The sequence below is a fragment of the Castor canadensis genome, chromosome 2 (assembly GCF_047511655.1).
Source record: "Castor canadensis chromosome 2, mCasCan1.hap1v2, whole genome shotgun sequence".
Taxonomy (NCBI): domain Eukaryota; kingdom Metazoa; phylum Chordata; class Mammalia; order Rodentia; family Castoridae; genus Castor; species Castor canadensis.
In genome coordinates, this window is record NC_133387.1 from 186,795,248 (window position 1) to 186,809,285 (window position 14,038).

At 37.5% G+C, this 14,038-nt stretch overlaps 1 pseudogene; it reads left to right on the plus strand.

The window, feature by feature from the left end:
• The first annotated feature begins 3,644 nt into the window (after positions 1–3,644).
• On the plus strand, positions 3,645–7,967 carry LOC141418568 (NXPE family member 4-like; annotated as a pseudogene).
• Positions 7,968–14,038: the final 6,071 nt, after the last annotated feature.

The window sequence follows — 14,038 nt, forward strand, 5'->3', positions numbered from 1 at the left end:
CCAGTGCACTCTCAGCATTTCTGCCCCCTCTGCTATTGTGTTAGATTACAGTTCACTGTTTGTTATTCAGGGGTGGTTTTTTTTGGGGGGGTGGGGTCATTCTGCCCAGGAGCTCTGCTGGTTTATCCCTGGGGAAATTCCACGTGATGTGTGGCACTCACCTGTTTGTTCTGTTGAATGTCTCACAGGCAAGTTTGGAGCTAGCGACAGCAGCTGTGGCAGGGATGGCAGTGGCAGCCCCCAGTGTTGTGGGGAAATTTTCTCCAGTCTAAGGATTCAGGGTGTCAAAGGTTTGATTCTGTTTGCTGCTTTATTTCTGCTTGATGGAGAAGAGAAGAGATGGAAAGAAAAAAGAAACAAAAATCACCATGGGGAAGGAAGGTTTCCCCAGGGCTGGACCCATCTTGCTGGCTGTGCAGCAGGTTGCAGCTTAACGTTAGGTGAAATTAAAGACTTATTTGTGGGTCAATCTTTGAATTTTTTTCCTGAACCTAGTGTGATGGCAATTATTATTTTGACTAGAGGCAGTCAGAGTTACCCAGGTGTGTCTCAAACTTCTTAGGGAGTTTTTGGAGTCATGGAGGTTAGGCTTTCTGCTTCTGTACCCTAGTCGCCATATTGGATCCTCAAGGAAACTTCTGAAGAACAGAATTTTTATTTTTATGTACTAAAACATATCTACATTTCTTAAATAGTTGATGCTTTTTGAAGGAAACATTTCCTTACCTCAATATCAGACTATTTTTCTGAACATTCCACTAAAACTTCGAAATGTTTTTGACAACTAAGTTTTATTTTGGCTTGTTTTTTTGTTTGTTTGTTTGTATGGTTTTGGTTTTGTTGATTTTTCTTTCATTTCCATGTGAATAGACACTTTTTTACCTCCTTTTTTTGTGGTAGTACTGGGGTTTGAACTCAGGGCCTCACGCTTGCTAGACAGGCACTCTGTCACTTGAGCTATGCCCCTAGCCCATATACCTCCTTCTTTTTATTGTAGTCCTTTCTTTCCACACCATGTAACCTTTGTACTATATCAAATGTTCAAATAAGTGAAGGTGCCCTTCAGGGCTCTTTGTTCTATTGCATTGACCAATTTGTCTTCTGTGACAATTCTACATTGCTATAGTTAATAGCTTCATAATTAGTCCTGAAAAGTTGAAGGTCTCATTATCATTATATATTCTACTTCATAAGACCTTTAGCCAATCCTAGACTTTTATTCTTCCTTATACATGTTAGAATTAGCAAATCAAATTTAAAGAAAATTCCTACTTACATTATATACCCTTTGCACCAACTATGTGAGTCAAAAATCAGAAAATTCCTGTTTGTTTTTCTGTTTAACAACTTGTAAAATCTCACTATTTGTTTAGGCCTTCTTCAAGATCTTTTAATAAATTTTATAGTTTGTGCCTACAGATCATAGAAATTTGTTGGATTTATAGCTAGGTATTTCATAATATGCTGTTACAGTTTTTGTTTATAAATGCAGTTCTTTTAAATAAAATTATATCTTCTAATTGCCTGTTGCAGATATAGAGGATGTAAAATTTTTTAGATATTGGATAGAAAAGTTTAGGTTTTTCAGGACCTGTAATTGATTGATTAATGCCATCTAGTATTTCTTTGAGCACAGAAAGTATATTTATGATAAAGTTTCCATCTAATGCAAAATGTTCATCTGTGTTTGGAGCTATGAATTTCTTCCTTGATTTAATCTCATCTGTCTTTAATTTTTCAGGAGATAGTTCTGGTTCAATTAGGGCAACTCTTCCCATTTCTCAGAATATTTATAATGTCCTTTTCTGTCTTTTATAGGATTTTATGGTAATAAACTTGGGCTATAATATGTGTTTTGTCTTCCATCTTGATTCAGATTGTTTTTGTTATATTTCTACCAAAAATTTGGTGCATAGAATATTATTCCACCATTGCAAAAATCACTTATATTTTCATTTGAAGTAATAATATAAAAATATGATAATGTAGTATAATAGATAAAACATATTATAATGTTTATATCCAAAAGGTTCTTACTCATATTTTCATATAGTTCATATAGAAACTACTGAGCAGTTATTAAATGTCCAATTTTGATTGTGGAACTTTCCTTTTGTCCTTTTGTCAATTTTGCCACATACACAGGCATATGTATGTACAAGTACTTGCACATTAATAATGGCTGCTTTCTGACAAATTGGTCATTTAATCACTGTGAAATGTCCTTTTTATTTATAGTGATATCACAAACCAGTGGGAAGGGGTTCTTCTGCTCTCTTGGATAGAAATCATGGGTAGGTGAAGAGGAATTCTCCAGTTATTCCAGACCCTTGGTAGGTTTTTTTTATAAGACTAGGGAGCAGCAGTAGCAGGTGATATCAGGAAGCATTAGGTGATTATCATAGCTCCAATTCCTCAGGTGTCAGGACAGGTGTTTTGATAGCTGGGGCTATGGCACAGGCTTCCATATCTGAGGGGGAGGAGGTTAAGGTCTGAGGTTCTTTGACAGCTGAAGCAGGGGCAAGTGTTACAGTTCTTGTGCTCCACTGATGTCAGTTTCATTCTTGATGCTACTTGCTCAAGTTGGCCACTAATGTCAATTTTGTTTCCAGGGCAGCTCCAGCCTCCCTGTTGTCACACTCACCTCTGCCACCATGACACCAACCAGCCACCAAGGCAAGTTCTGCTCCTTCTGCCATGGTTTGCACCAATTGGCTGCCATTGTTCCTACCATCACAGAAGGCTTCAGTCAGCTGTCAATGTCCCCACTGATGTGGGAGGCCGCAGTTGGCCACCCATTATTGCAGGAACCCCTTGTCAGTTCCACCACTACTCTTGCTGGGAACACTCCAGCTGCCCCATCATTACTCTTGCCTCCACTGCCAGCTTTTCTCTTGTATTCTTTCTATTACCACTTCAGTCACTCTACTAATGATGAAAATCAAAAGTAGACAAGGAAGACTACTCAAGAGAATTCTTTATTGGACCTGCTGTTGAAAACCCAGGGACAGCAGAGGAAGGTGTCTTTCAAATGACCACCAAGTCAGCTGGACAACCTACTTGCATAGCTGGAAAGCAGGTTTAACAAGGGTGTCTGCACAAATGAAAGATTTTGTTTGTACCAATCAAGGCACAATCCCATCATCAATCATGACAGTTCCTTATGCAGATTAAAGACCTGTTTGAACCACTCACAGGTCTTCAGCTGTGCCACTAGGGGACGTGCTTGCCCACTGACCTCAGTGGAAATGCCTATAGGGCCATGTAGAATTTCCTGAGACTTGTGGTGGCAAAAACTCCAGTGTAAGATGTCTGCTGGTGTGGTGCCTTCAGGAGCCAGAGTCATGCTTTGGGATCAGAGTGGCTGTGATCATTATGTACCTTTCTCTAGGAGTCTATAGAGTATTCAAAGTAGCTGGTGCTGGCATGAGGACAGTCTGTCTGTCTGCTTAGCTAATAGTCCTTCACTCAAGGCAGCCAGGACCCCAGAGTAAGGCCTAAGAGCTGTCAATTAGGGAGTTAAGTTACCAAGCTCCCAACATCTAAGAACACTTACAGGAAAAATAAATGTTCAATAGGGTGCTAACACAAATTCTCTTGATTGGCTCCAAAGGTAATTCCAAGACACAATCACAATGATCTAAATGCCGGTAACAGTTTCAAGCCCAATACTTACTCAGATGGGTAAAATCTGGTATTTAAGTTTCATGAGAATATAATCAAATATTGAGTATATGAGTCACATGTATCCTCTTATTAATTGAAAGCTCTTCAATAGTCACCTTTCTAAATAGTCTAAATTTGATTTCTGAAAAATTTTAGCGAAGATCCAGATGGCAAATATTTAGCTTTTGTAAGCTATGTAGTCTGTCTCACAACCTCTCAAATCTTGCATTATAGTACCAAAGCTGCCATAGATAGTGTATAAACAACAAATATGGTGTGTATCAATAAAATTTTATTTACAAAAACAGGTGGAAGTCAATTTTAGAACATGAGCAATAGTTCATTATCTTCCTATCTAAAGACCAGCAGATATCATAATAAAATTAAATTTCAGACAAAAAAGAGGGTGCTCACAATAAAGGCTTATCATTAACATTAGCAGAGCTTTACTTATTTTGATTTTACATTAGTGCATATTAAATATGCAAAGGAGTTTCATTATGACTTTTTTTTTTTTGGCATTTCTGGGGTTTGAAGTCAGGCCCTCATGCTTGGTAGGCAGGTGCTCTCCCACTTGATTCACTCCAGCAACCCACCACTGATATATCCATGCATGTATTTAATGTACTGTGATAAAATTCACCCCGTCTATTACTTTCTTATCCTCCTCCCCCTTTTCAAAAACACTTTTGACAGGTTTTATTATTGTACTTTCATACATGTATATAAAGTATGTGGATCATATTCACCCCCACTTGATCCTTTTCTTTTGCCTGGCACTTCCTACTGGATCCAACACACAATCCTCATTTTCCACTCCTGATATTCAATTTTTAAGGTTTGGATTCCACATATGAGAGACAACATGTGATATTTGTCTTTCTCAGTCTGGCTCATTTCTCTTAACATAATGATCTCCAGTTACATCCATTTTCCTGCCAATGACACAATTTCATTTTTCTTTATGTCTGACCAATACTCTGTTGTGCATATATACCACATTTTTATCCATTCATTAATTTCTGGGGACCTAGGCTGATTCCATAGTTTAGTTATTCTGAACAGTGCTGCCATGATCATGGGTATACAGTTATCCCAACCATATGCTGATTTACATTCCTTGAGCTATATGCCCAGGAATGGTGTAACAGGATCATATGGTAGTTCTATTTTTAGTTTCTTGAACCTCCACACTGATTTCCATAGTAACTGCCCTAATTTACAGTCCCATCAACAGTGTTTAAAAAAAAAGTCCTTTTCTCCCTCATCCTCACCAGCATTTGTTGTTGTTTCTTTTCTTGATGATGGCTATTACAACTGGGGTGAGAGCTCAGTATAGTTTTGACTTGAATTTCTTTTAAGGTTGATGATGTTGAATATTTCTTCATGTATTTATTATCAATTTGTACTTTTCTGTTCAATATATTTGTTTTTTTATTAATTGGATTATTTGTTCTTTGTTTAATTTTTGGAGCCCTTTATATCCTTGGGATATTAATCCTTTCTCTCTGCAGATTTTCTTTGACTCTGGTAATTGCTTCCTTTCCTGTGTAAAAGCTTTTTAATTTGATGCAATTTCATTTGTCAACTCTTGTTCTTATTTCATGAGTAATTGGAGTAAGGATAAGAAGGGTGTTAGTTAAGCCTGTACTTTCAAGGGTTTTTTCTATGTTTTTTTAGTAGTTTCAAAATTTCAGGCCCTACATTAAGATCTTTGATCCATTTTGAATTAATTCTTGTACCAAGAGAGATGTGGTCTTCTGCACTTAGATATCTAGCTTTCCCAACATCTATCAAAGAGACTCTCTTTTCTCCAACATATATTTTTGGCACCTTTGTTAACATCAGATGTTGTAGCTGTGTGGGCTTATTGCTAGACCTTATTGTGTATTCCACTGGTCTAGGTGATTGCTTTTGTGTCAATACCATGCTGTTTTTTTACTATGGTTCTGTAGCATAATTTGAAGTCAGGTATTGTCATACCTCCAACATTACATATTTTGCTCAGAATTGCTTTGGCAGGGTCTTTTGTGCTTCTATGTGAATTTTAAGGTTGGTTTTTCTATTTCTATAGAAAACAGACATTGGAATTTTTATAGACATAGCATTGACTTTTTATAGGGATGCTTTCTATGGTATAGACACTTTCATTGTACTTATGAATCTGTGGACATGAGAGGTCTTTCCATCTTCAACTGTCTTCTTGAACTTTTTTCTTCAGTGCTTTATAGTCTTCATTGTAGAGGTCTTCACAATACATCTTTTTGTGTTCTATGTACTTTAACAAACCAGTGTAGATGTTACCAATTTAACAGTTCTATTTTTAACCTCATACTAAAGACATAGTGATATATATACTACCACTGCCTTATTAAGGAATTCTGATTTTTGGCTGTGTACTTACTTTTATCAATGAGCTTTGTACTTTCATGTGTCTTGTGTTATCATTTAGCAACTTTTTGAATTCACCTTAAAGAACTCCTTTATGGTTTTTGAAAGGTAGTTCTGGAGTGATGAATAGATCAGATTTTATTTGTCTGAGAATAATCACTTTCCAGTAAATTTTAGTTTTAAGATAAAAGATAAAACACAAATAAACATTGATTTTCTACTATGTTGTTAAATACATTTCCTCACTTTGTATGCACAATTGCCCTGTAAGATAGCTTCTTATAACCACCATTTAACAAACTCCTTTGGGAGCTCTGGGTTTGACTATCTCTTCCAAAATAACCAATGAAAACTGTAGTAACACACTCATAAGAGTTTCAAAACAAAAGTACTCTGCATATAAAACATATATGACCATCAAGGCTGGAATATGCAATATTCCCCTTAACTAAAAGCAACAAGCTTACCTAAATGGATTGTAGGGATTTTAGGCAACTCTCTGGTATGAGAGGTACTTAGGTCAGTTTGTGGCAGGGTGCGACCATGATTGGCAGGCAGCAGTTCTTCCCTTTCTCTGCAGTCTTGGAATCCCCAGGCACTTACAGGGCTTACAGCCATGTGTGTTGATTTTTAGCACTTTACATGGTTTTTCATGTACTGGGGGCTAATCTGGTGCAGGGGAAAAAAAACCCACACATACCAGCATGTTGCTGGCAAAACCTGCACACCCAGGGCAGTTTTGTGTTTTAAAAGCCTATATAGATGTTGATCATTGTAGATATAGTCTGCCTATATATTGGCAGCCTCTGATTTAGCAAACTAGTCAGACCACCTAACCTAGCTGACATGAAGATAAGATTATCTTTCAAGCTTCAGACAGCTTGGAGTTCTGGTGTCTATCAGCAATCTGCCATCTTGATCTCTCCTGTATAAACGTTTTAATTGGCAAGTAATTTTTAAAACTATGCTCTCAATTAAACATATAAGAAATCAGATGTGATTAGTTTAATTCTAAACAACAAATCCTTTCTCCTATGAATAGTGTATCTTTGTAATTTTGTTTTCCCTTCACTTGTCATCAGCACTTAAGTCAGTGGATCTGCATGAATCTAGAAACTGCAATACCTGCTTGCTGGGGACTTGGATAAGAATATTAACATCCAGTGGCAAAAACATGGCTACCCTTGATTACATCAATACACTATTCTGTCAAAGAGATGGAGAACATGGCCCAGGTAATTGACAGAACTGGAGGGGAGAAGAATACTGTCATTGTTATTTCTCTGGGCCAGCATTTCAAACCCTTTCCCATTGATGTTTTTATCCGAAGGGCCCTCAGTGTCTACAAAGCTGTTCAGCGTCTTCTTCTGAGAAGCCCAGACACTATGGTTATCATCAAGACAGAAAACATCAGGGAGATGCACAATGATGCAGAAAGATTCAGTGACTTTCATGGTTACATTCAATATCTCATCATCAAGGACATTTTCCAGGATCTCCACGTGGGTGTCATTGATGCCTGGGATATAACAATTGCATATGGCACAAATGATGTACACCCACCTCAACATGTAGTTGGAAATCAAATTAATGTATTATTAAACTATATTTGCTAGGTAACACATATCTCTGAAAATCATTCATTTGAGCAAACAGATCTACTGAGTGTCTCCAAACATGACAAGTGACTTATTTGACTCTGAACTCCTAGCTACCCTGAGAAGAGCATCTGCACTGTGCCTGATATGGATTCATGAGTTCAGCCAAACAGTGTATTTCTAAACTGGGCTTCCCCTTAAATCTGAAGCTCAGAGGAGATCTGGCATGTTCCTACCCTTCCTGATCAGAGCCATGCTGCTCTTCACCAATGGGATGTTATTAGAGAAAAGACCTTTTCCCATAGACCTTGCCCCTATGGGTAAAGGTCTTTTCTATAATATGTGCAGATTCAGGGCAATAAAGTAATTGTAAAATAAGTATTTGGAGAAAGCAGCTTCATTTCCTTTTTCTACCACTAAAGACAGACTCAAGATGATTTCCAAACAAGAAGAGAAGTGCTATGACGTGATTCTCCCACAGTCATGGAGGTGCACCAGACTTATCAGCAAGGTCCCAGGAGCCTAAAAGTTTCTCAGACTTCTCTTCCTTTAGGAACTCTCACTGTGCTCCAATACTATTCTCTAGCATTCATCACCCATGAATATACAATAAACAAGTTAAGGGCATAGTTGGGAGTTGGGGTAGAAACCTCTGGTTGGTCATTTCAAGGAGTTAGGCTAGAGCCCTCTGGTTGGTCATTTAGGACACTGGAAAAATCAGGTCAGCTCCCTGGGTCTCAGTTTCCCATATGAGAGCATTGATCTAACATCTGTGATCTTGAACTTTGCTGTGTGCAGCTGTGGGCTCCCTGGTTATCTTTTGGACACGATTTTAGGCAAAGAATTCAGAAGTGGGCAGAGTACAGGATCCACTATGACTCCTTAGTCAGAGTTTCAGCTACTCTAACATGATGTATATTATACTTCTGGGTAGAATTTTCATTTGAAAAGAAGTTCCACACCTCACCACAAGTTTGAAAACATTATGGAGATAACCAACAACATTGATTCCTATAAACTACACTTAAAAGTTAACATTTGAATCACTCTCACTTACATTCTAAAAGACCTCCCCCAAGCCTAAACAAGGCCCCAGGCACTGTCCCATATTCTCTTTAGTTTCTCTTTAACTTAGCTTTTCTAAAGCCTATGTAAAAAGTTCTTGGTGCAGAGTGCAGCTCTGGTGGAGACACATAGCAGCCAGCTTCAGTGGCAGCCAATCAAAATCCCCCATCAAAAAGTCTCATGTCTTCCTTCAGCAAGTCTTTTGTATCCAGTGGTAAACAAGGAGGTGTAGCAGCAGTTCTGGGGAGAGGTGTGACATTGTAACAAGAGAAACATGCCTTGCTACTTCTCTGAATGTAAACAACTTAGGAAAAGCAACTGTGCTGCATCTGGCCTCTTGCTCTCTTCAAGTTCTCATAGGCTTCTCATAATCTGTTCCCCATAATCTGCTATCAAAGACTTCACCTGCTAATAAAGGAAAAATACAATCAACAATAAAACAGATATAAAATATTATAGAATAATTCATCATAAAGTACTATGACAAAAAAGGGCACACATGGCAGGAAATGTGGTAGAGTGTCATGTGTGGTGATGGATGCAGCCAGTTAGTTAGTTAGAACAGGGTCTTAGAGAAGTATTTCAAGTAGGATCAAAAATGACAAAAAGGAGGCAGCTATGACAGAGATGGAGAAAGAAAGGTCCTACCTCTGGCAAACATGACTAAAATGAGGAGAGAAAAAACCCAAATCAGTAAAATCAGGAATGCAAAAGGTGAGATAACAACAAACACCATGGAAGTCCAGGAAATCATCAGAGACTACTTCAAGAACCTATATTCTAATAAATATGAAAACCTTGAAGAAATAGATAGATTTCTAGATACTTACAATCATTCAAAACTGAACCAAGAGGAAATTAATCACCTGAATAGACCTATAACACAAAATGAAATTGAAGCCGCAATCAAGAGTCTCCCCAAAAAGAAAAGTCCAGGACCTGATGGATTCTCTGCTGAATGCTATCAGACATTTAAAGAAGAATTAACACCAATCCTCCTTAAACATATCCATGAAATAGAAAGCGAAGGAACACTGCCTAACTCATTTTATGAAGCCAATATTACACTCATCCCAAAACCGGGCAAGCACACATCCAAAAAGGAGAACTACAGGCCAATCTCCTTAATGAACATTGATGCAAAAATACTCAATAAAATAATGGCAGGCTGAATCCAACAACACATCAAAAAGATCATTCACCAAGACCAAGTTGGCTTCATCCCAGGAATGCAGAGGTGGCTCAACATACGAAAATCAATAAATGTAATACAGTACGTTAACAGAAGCAAAGACAAAAACCACTTGATCATCTCAATAGATGCAGAAAAAGCCTTTGATAAGATCCAACACCATTTCATGATAAAAGCTCTAAGAAAACTAGGAGTAGAAAGAATGTACCTCAACATTATAAAGGCTATATATGACAAACCTACAGCCAACATCATACTTAACAGTGAAAAACTGAAACCATTTCCCCTAAAATCAGGAATGAGATAAGGGTGCCCACTATCCCCACTCCTTTTCAACATAGTCCTGGAATTCCTAGCCAGAGCAATAAGGCAAGAAGAAGAAATAAAAGGAATACAAATAGGTAAAGAAACTGTCAAAATATCCCTATTTGCAGATGATATGATCCTATACCTTAAAGACCCAAAAGACTCTACCCAAAAACTCCTTGACACCATCAAAAGCTATACCAAGGTGGCAAGATAAAAAATCAACTTACAAAAATCATTAGCTTTTCTATACACCAACAATGAACAAATTAAGAAAGAATATATGAAAACAATTCCATTTACAATAGCTTAAAAAAAAAAAAATCAAGTACCTAGGAATAAACTTAACAAAAGATGTGAATGACCTCTACAAGGAAAACTATAAACACCGAAGAGAGAAATTGAGGAAGACTATAGAAGGTGGAGAGATCTCCCATGTTCATGGATAGGTAGAATCAACATAGTAAAAATGGCTATACTATCAAAAGCAATCTACATGTTTAATACAATTCCCATCAAAATCCCAATGACATTCATCACAGAGATTGAAAAATCTACCCTAAAGTTCATTTGGAAACACAAGAGACCACTAATAGCTAAGGCAATACTCAGTCAAAAGAACAATGCTGGAGGTATCACAATACCTGACTTCTAACTATATTACAAAGCAATAGCAATAAAAACAGCATGGTACTGGCACAAAAACAGACATGAAGACCAGTGGAACAGAATAGAGGACCCAGATATGAAGCCACACAACTATAACCAACTTGTCTTTGACAAAGGTGCTAAAAGTATATGATGGAGAAAAGACAGCCTCTTCAACAAAAACTGTTGGGAAAACTGGTTAGCAGTCTGCAAAAAACTGAAATTAGATCTATGTTTATCACCCTGTACTAGTATTAACTCAAAATGGATCAAGGACCTTAATATCAGACACCAAACTTTAAAGTTGATACAGGAAATAGTAGGAAATACTTTGGAAGTAATAGGTATAGGCGAGGACTTCCTCAATGGAATCCCAGCAGCTCAGCAATTAAGAGAAAGCATAGACAAATGGGACCATATAAAACTATTCTATTTTATTAAAAAAATAAACCAATAGACTACAACTAAACTATTTTATTCTGCTCAATAAAAGAAATGGTCTCTAAACTGAAGAGACCACCCACTGAGTGGGAGAAAATATTTGCCAACTACATATCAGACAAAGGACTGATAACCAGAATACACAGGGAATTCAAAAAGCTAAACTCTCCCAAAATAAACAAACCAATAAAGAAGTGGGCAGGTGAACTTAACAGAACTTTCTCAAAAGAAGAAATTCAAGTGGCCAAAAAACACATGAAAAAATGCTCACCATCTCTAGCCATAAAGGAAATGCAAATCAAAACTACACTAAGATTCCACCTCACCCCTGTTAGAATAGCCATCATTAAAAACACCACTAGCAACAGGTGTTGGTGAGGATGTAGGGAAAAAGAAACCTTCATACACTGCTGGTAGGAATGCAAACTAGTGCAACCACTCTGGAAAAAAATTGGGGCTTCTTAAAAATCTAAACACAGATCTGCCATATGATCCAGCAATTCCACTCCTGTGGACATATCCAAAAGAATGCGACACAGGTTACTCCAGAGGCACCTGCACACCCATGTTTATTGCAGCACTATTCACAATAGCCAAGTTATGGAAACAGCCAAGATGCCCCACCACTGACAAATGGATTAAGAAAATGTGGTATTTATACACAATGCAATTTTGCACAGCCATGAAGATGAATGAAATCTTATCATTCACAAGCAAATGGATGGAACTGGAGAACATCATCCTAAGCGAAATTAGCCAGGCCCACAAGACCAAAAATCGTATGTTCACACTGATATGTGGATTTTAAATCAAGGACAAACACAACAAGGCGATTGGACTTTGATCACATGACAAGGCGACTGCACACAAAGGAGGTACGAGGATAGGTAGGTAACCCAAAAAAAAAAAAAAGATAGCATTTGATGTCTTCAATGCAAAGGAACTAATGCAGAAACTTTAAAGCAAAAGAGGCCAGTAGGAGAAGGGGACTAGGAACTAGAGAAAAGGTTAGTTTGAGAAGAATCAACTTAGAAAGTAACACATATGTACATGGATGCAATACTAGGAATCTCCCTATATAGCTATCCTTACCTCAACTAGCAAAAATCCCTGGTCCTCCTTATTAATGTTCATACTTTCTCTTCAACAAAATTAGAGATAAGGGCAAAACAGTTCCTGCTTGGAAGCGAAGGGGTGGGGGCGTGAGGGAGGGGGTAGGGGGAAACAGAGGGGGTGGGGGGAAGGGGGGAGTAATGATCCAATCATTGTATGCACATAAGAATAAAGGAAATTACAAAATTTTTTAAAAAGAAAGAAAAAAGAAAGAGAGGTCTTAGAGAAAAAAGGCCAAGTGAAAAGCCCATAAGGCCTGCTGCAATTTGGTTTTCATAAAGAACAGAGGCAGATCAGGGGACTTAGAATACTATCAAAAAGGGGGATAGACAGGGAGAGGAACTTAGGGAAGAAAACAGGGGTAAGATCCTGTATGGGTTTGTAAGCAACAGAAGTAGGGATTTTATTGCAATTACTACGGGTTCACAGTTGAGGGAGGAAGGAGGTAGGAAATGGGGAAATGGAAAAGAAAAGAATGAAGAAGAGAGGAAGAAAGAAAACTTCTAAAGTATGGAGTGGAAGAGGAGAATAAGAAAATGAGACATGCCCCATTTCCCTACTCCACAGAGAAAATAAGCAGTTCCCTTCTTGGGAACTCTCTTTTCTCCAGGTTTTAAAAGGACAGTTTGTCCATTAAGGAGAGCCAGTGGTAGTATTTTTATACTAGGACTATAAAACTATGTTACATATCTTGGAAGTAAGATTTCTATTACTAAGATTCCCTTACATATGGAGAGTGAAAAAGGAATTTCAAGCTATTCCTGAGAAATATCAAATTAGCAGAGTCTGTGGAATTATAACATATCTAATTGGATTATTCTTTTCTTAAAAGCTTTATTTTTAATTGGCAAATAGTTGTCTAAATTTATGGGGTATAATATGATCTTTTCATATGCATACATATTGTGGAAAGTCAAATAATTATAATTACCATATCAATCTCCTCAAATATTTATCATTTTGGACTCTTTTTTGCTATTTTTACCTATCCATTGTTATTAACTACATACACTGTGCTGTGCAATAAAACATGAAATCTTATTCTTTCTATCCATCTATCTATGCAAAACTTTGTCCTCATAATTAAACAATTTTTATTGCTGCTTCAAGTCTATGCCCCAAGCTAATTATAAACCAGATGACAGTGTCTACAATCTGATGAAAATAAAAGTGTTCACATGCAAGGGCAACTTAACAACTCACAGATCCTGTTCCAACTACCCAGGTGGGGAGATCTCTGTTAAAAGGTAAGTAAGTAGACTACAGAGAGTAATCTGCCATTCTGTAATTCTCTCTCTCTCTCTCTCTTTCTCTCTCTCTCTCTCTCTCTCTCTCTCACACACACACACACACACACACACGCACACACACACAACTTGCTCGCTCTCATTCTCTCTCTCTGTCTCTCTCTTTCTTACCTTTGATCATCAAGGGAGTAGAAAAATCAAAAGAAATGAGAAAGTTCATGTTGCTCAAGTAAGAGAAAGACAAGAAAAGGGGAATTGAGAGGGAATATATGGAAAAGACATACAGAAAATGAGAGTGAAAACCTCTCTTCCTAACAAGGACAGGGTAGTTTTGAGTGTCACATGGCATAAAGATAAAACATTTTCCTAAC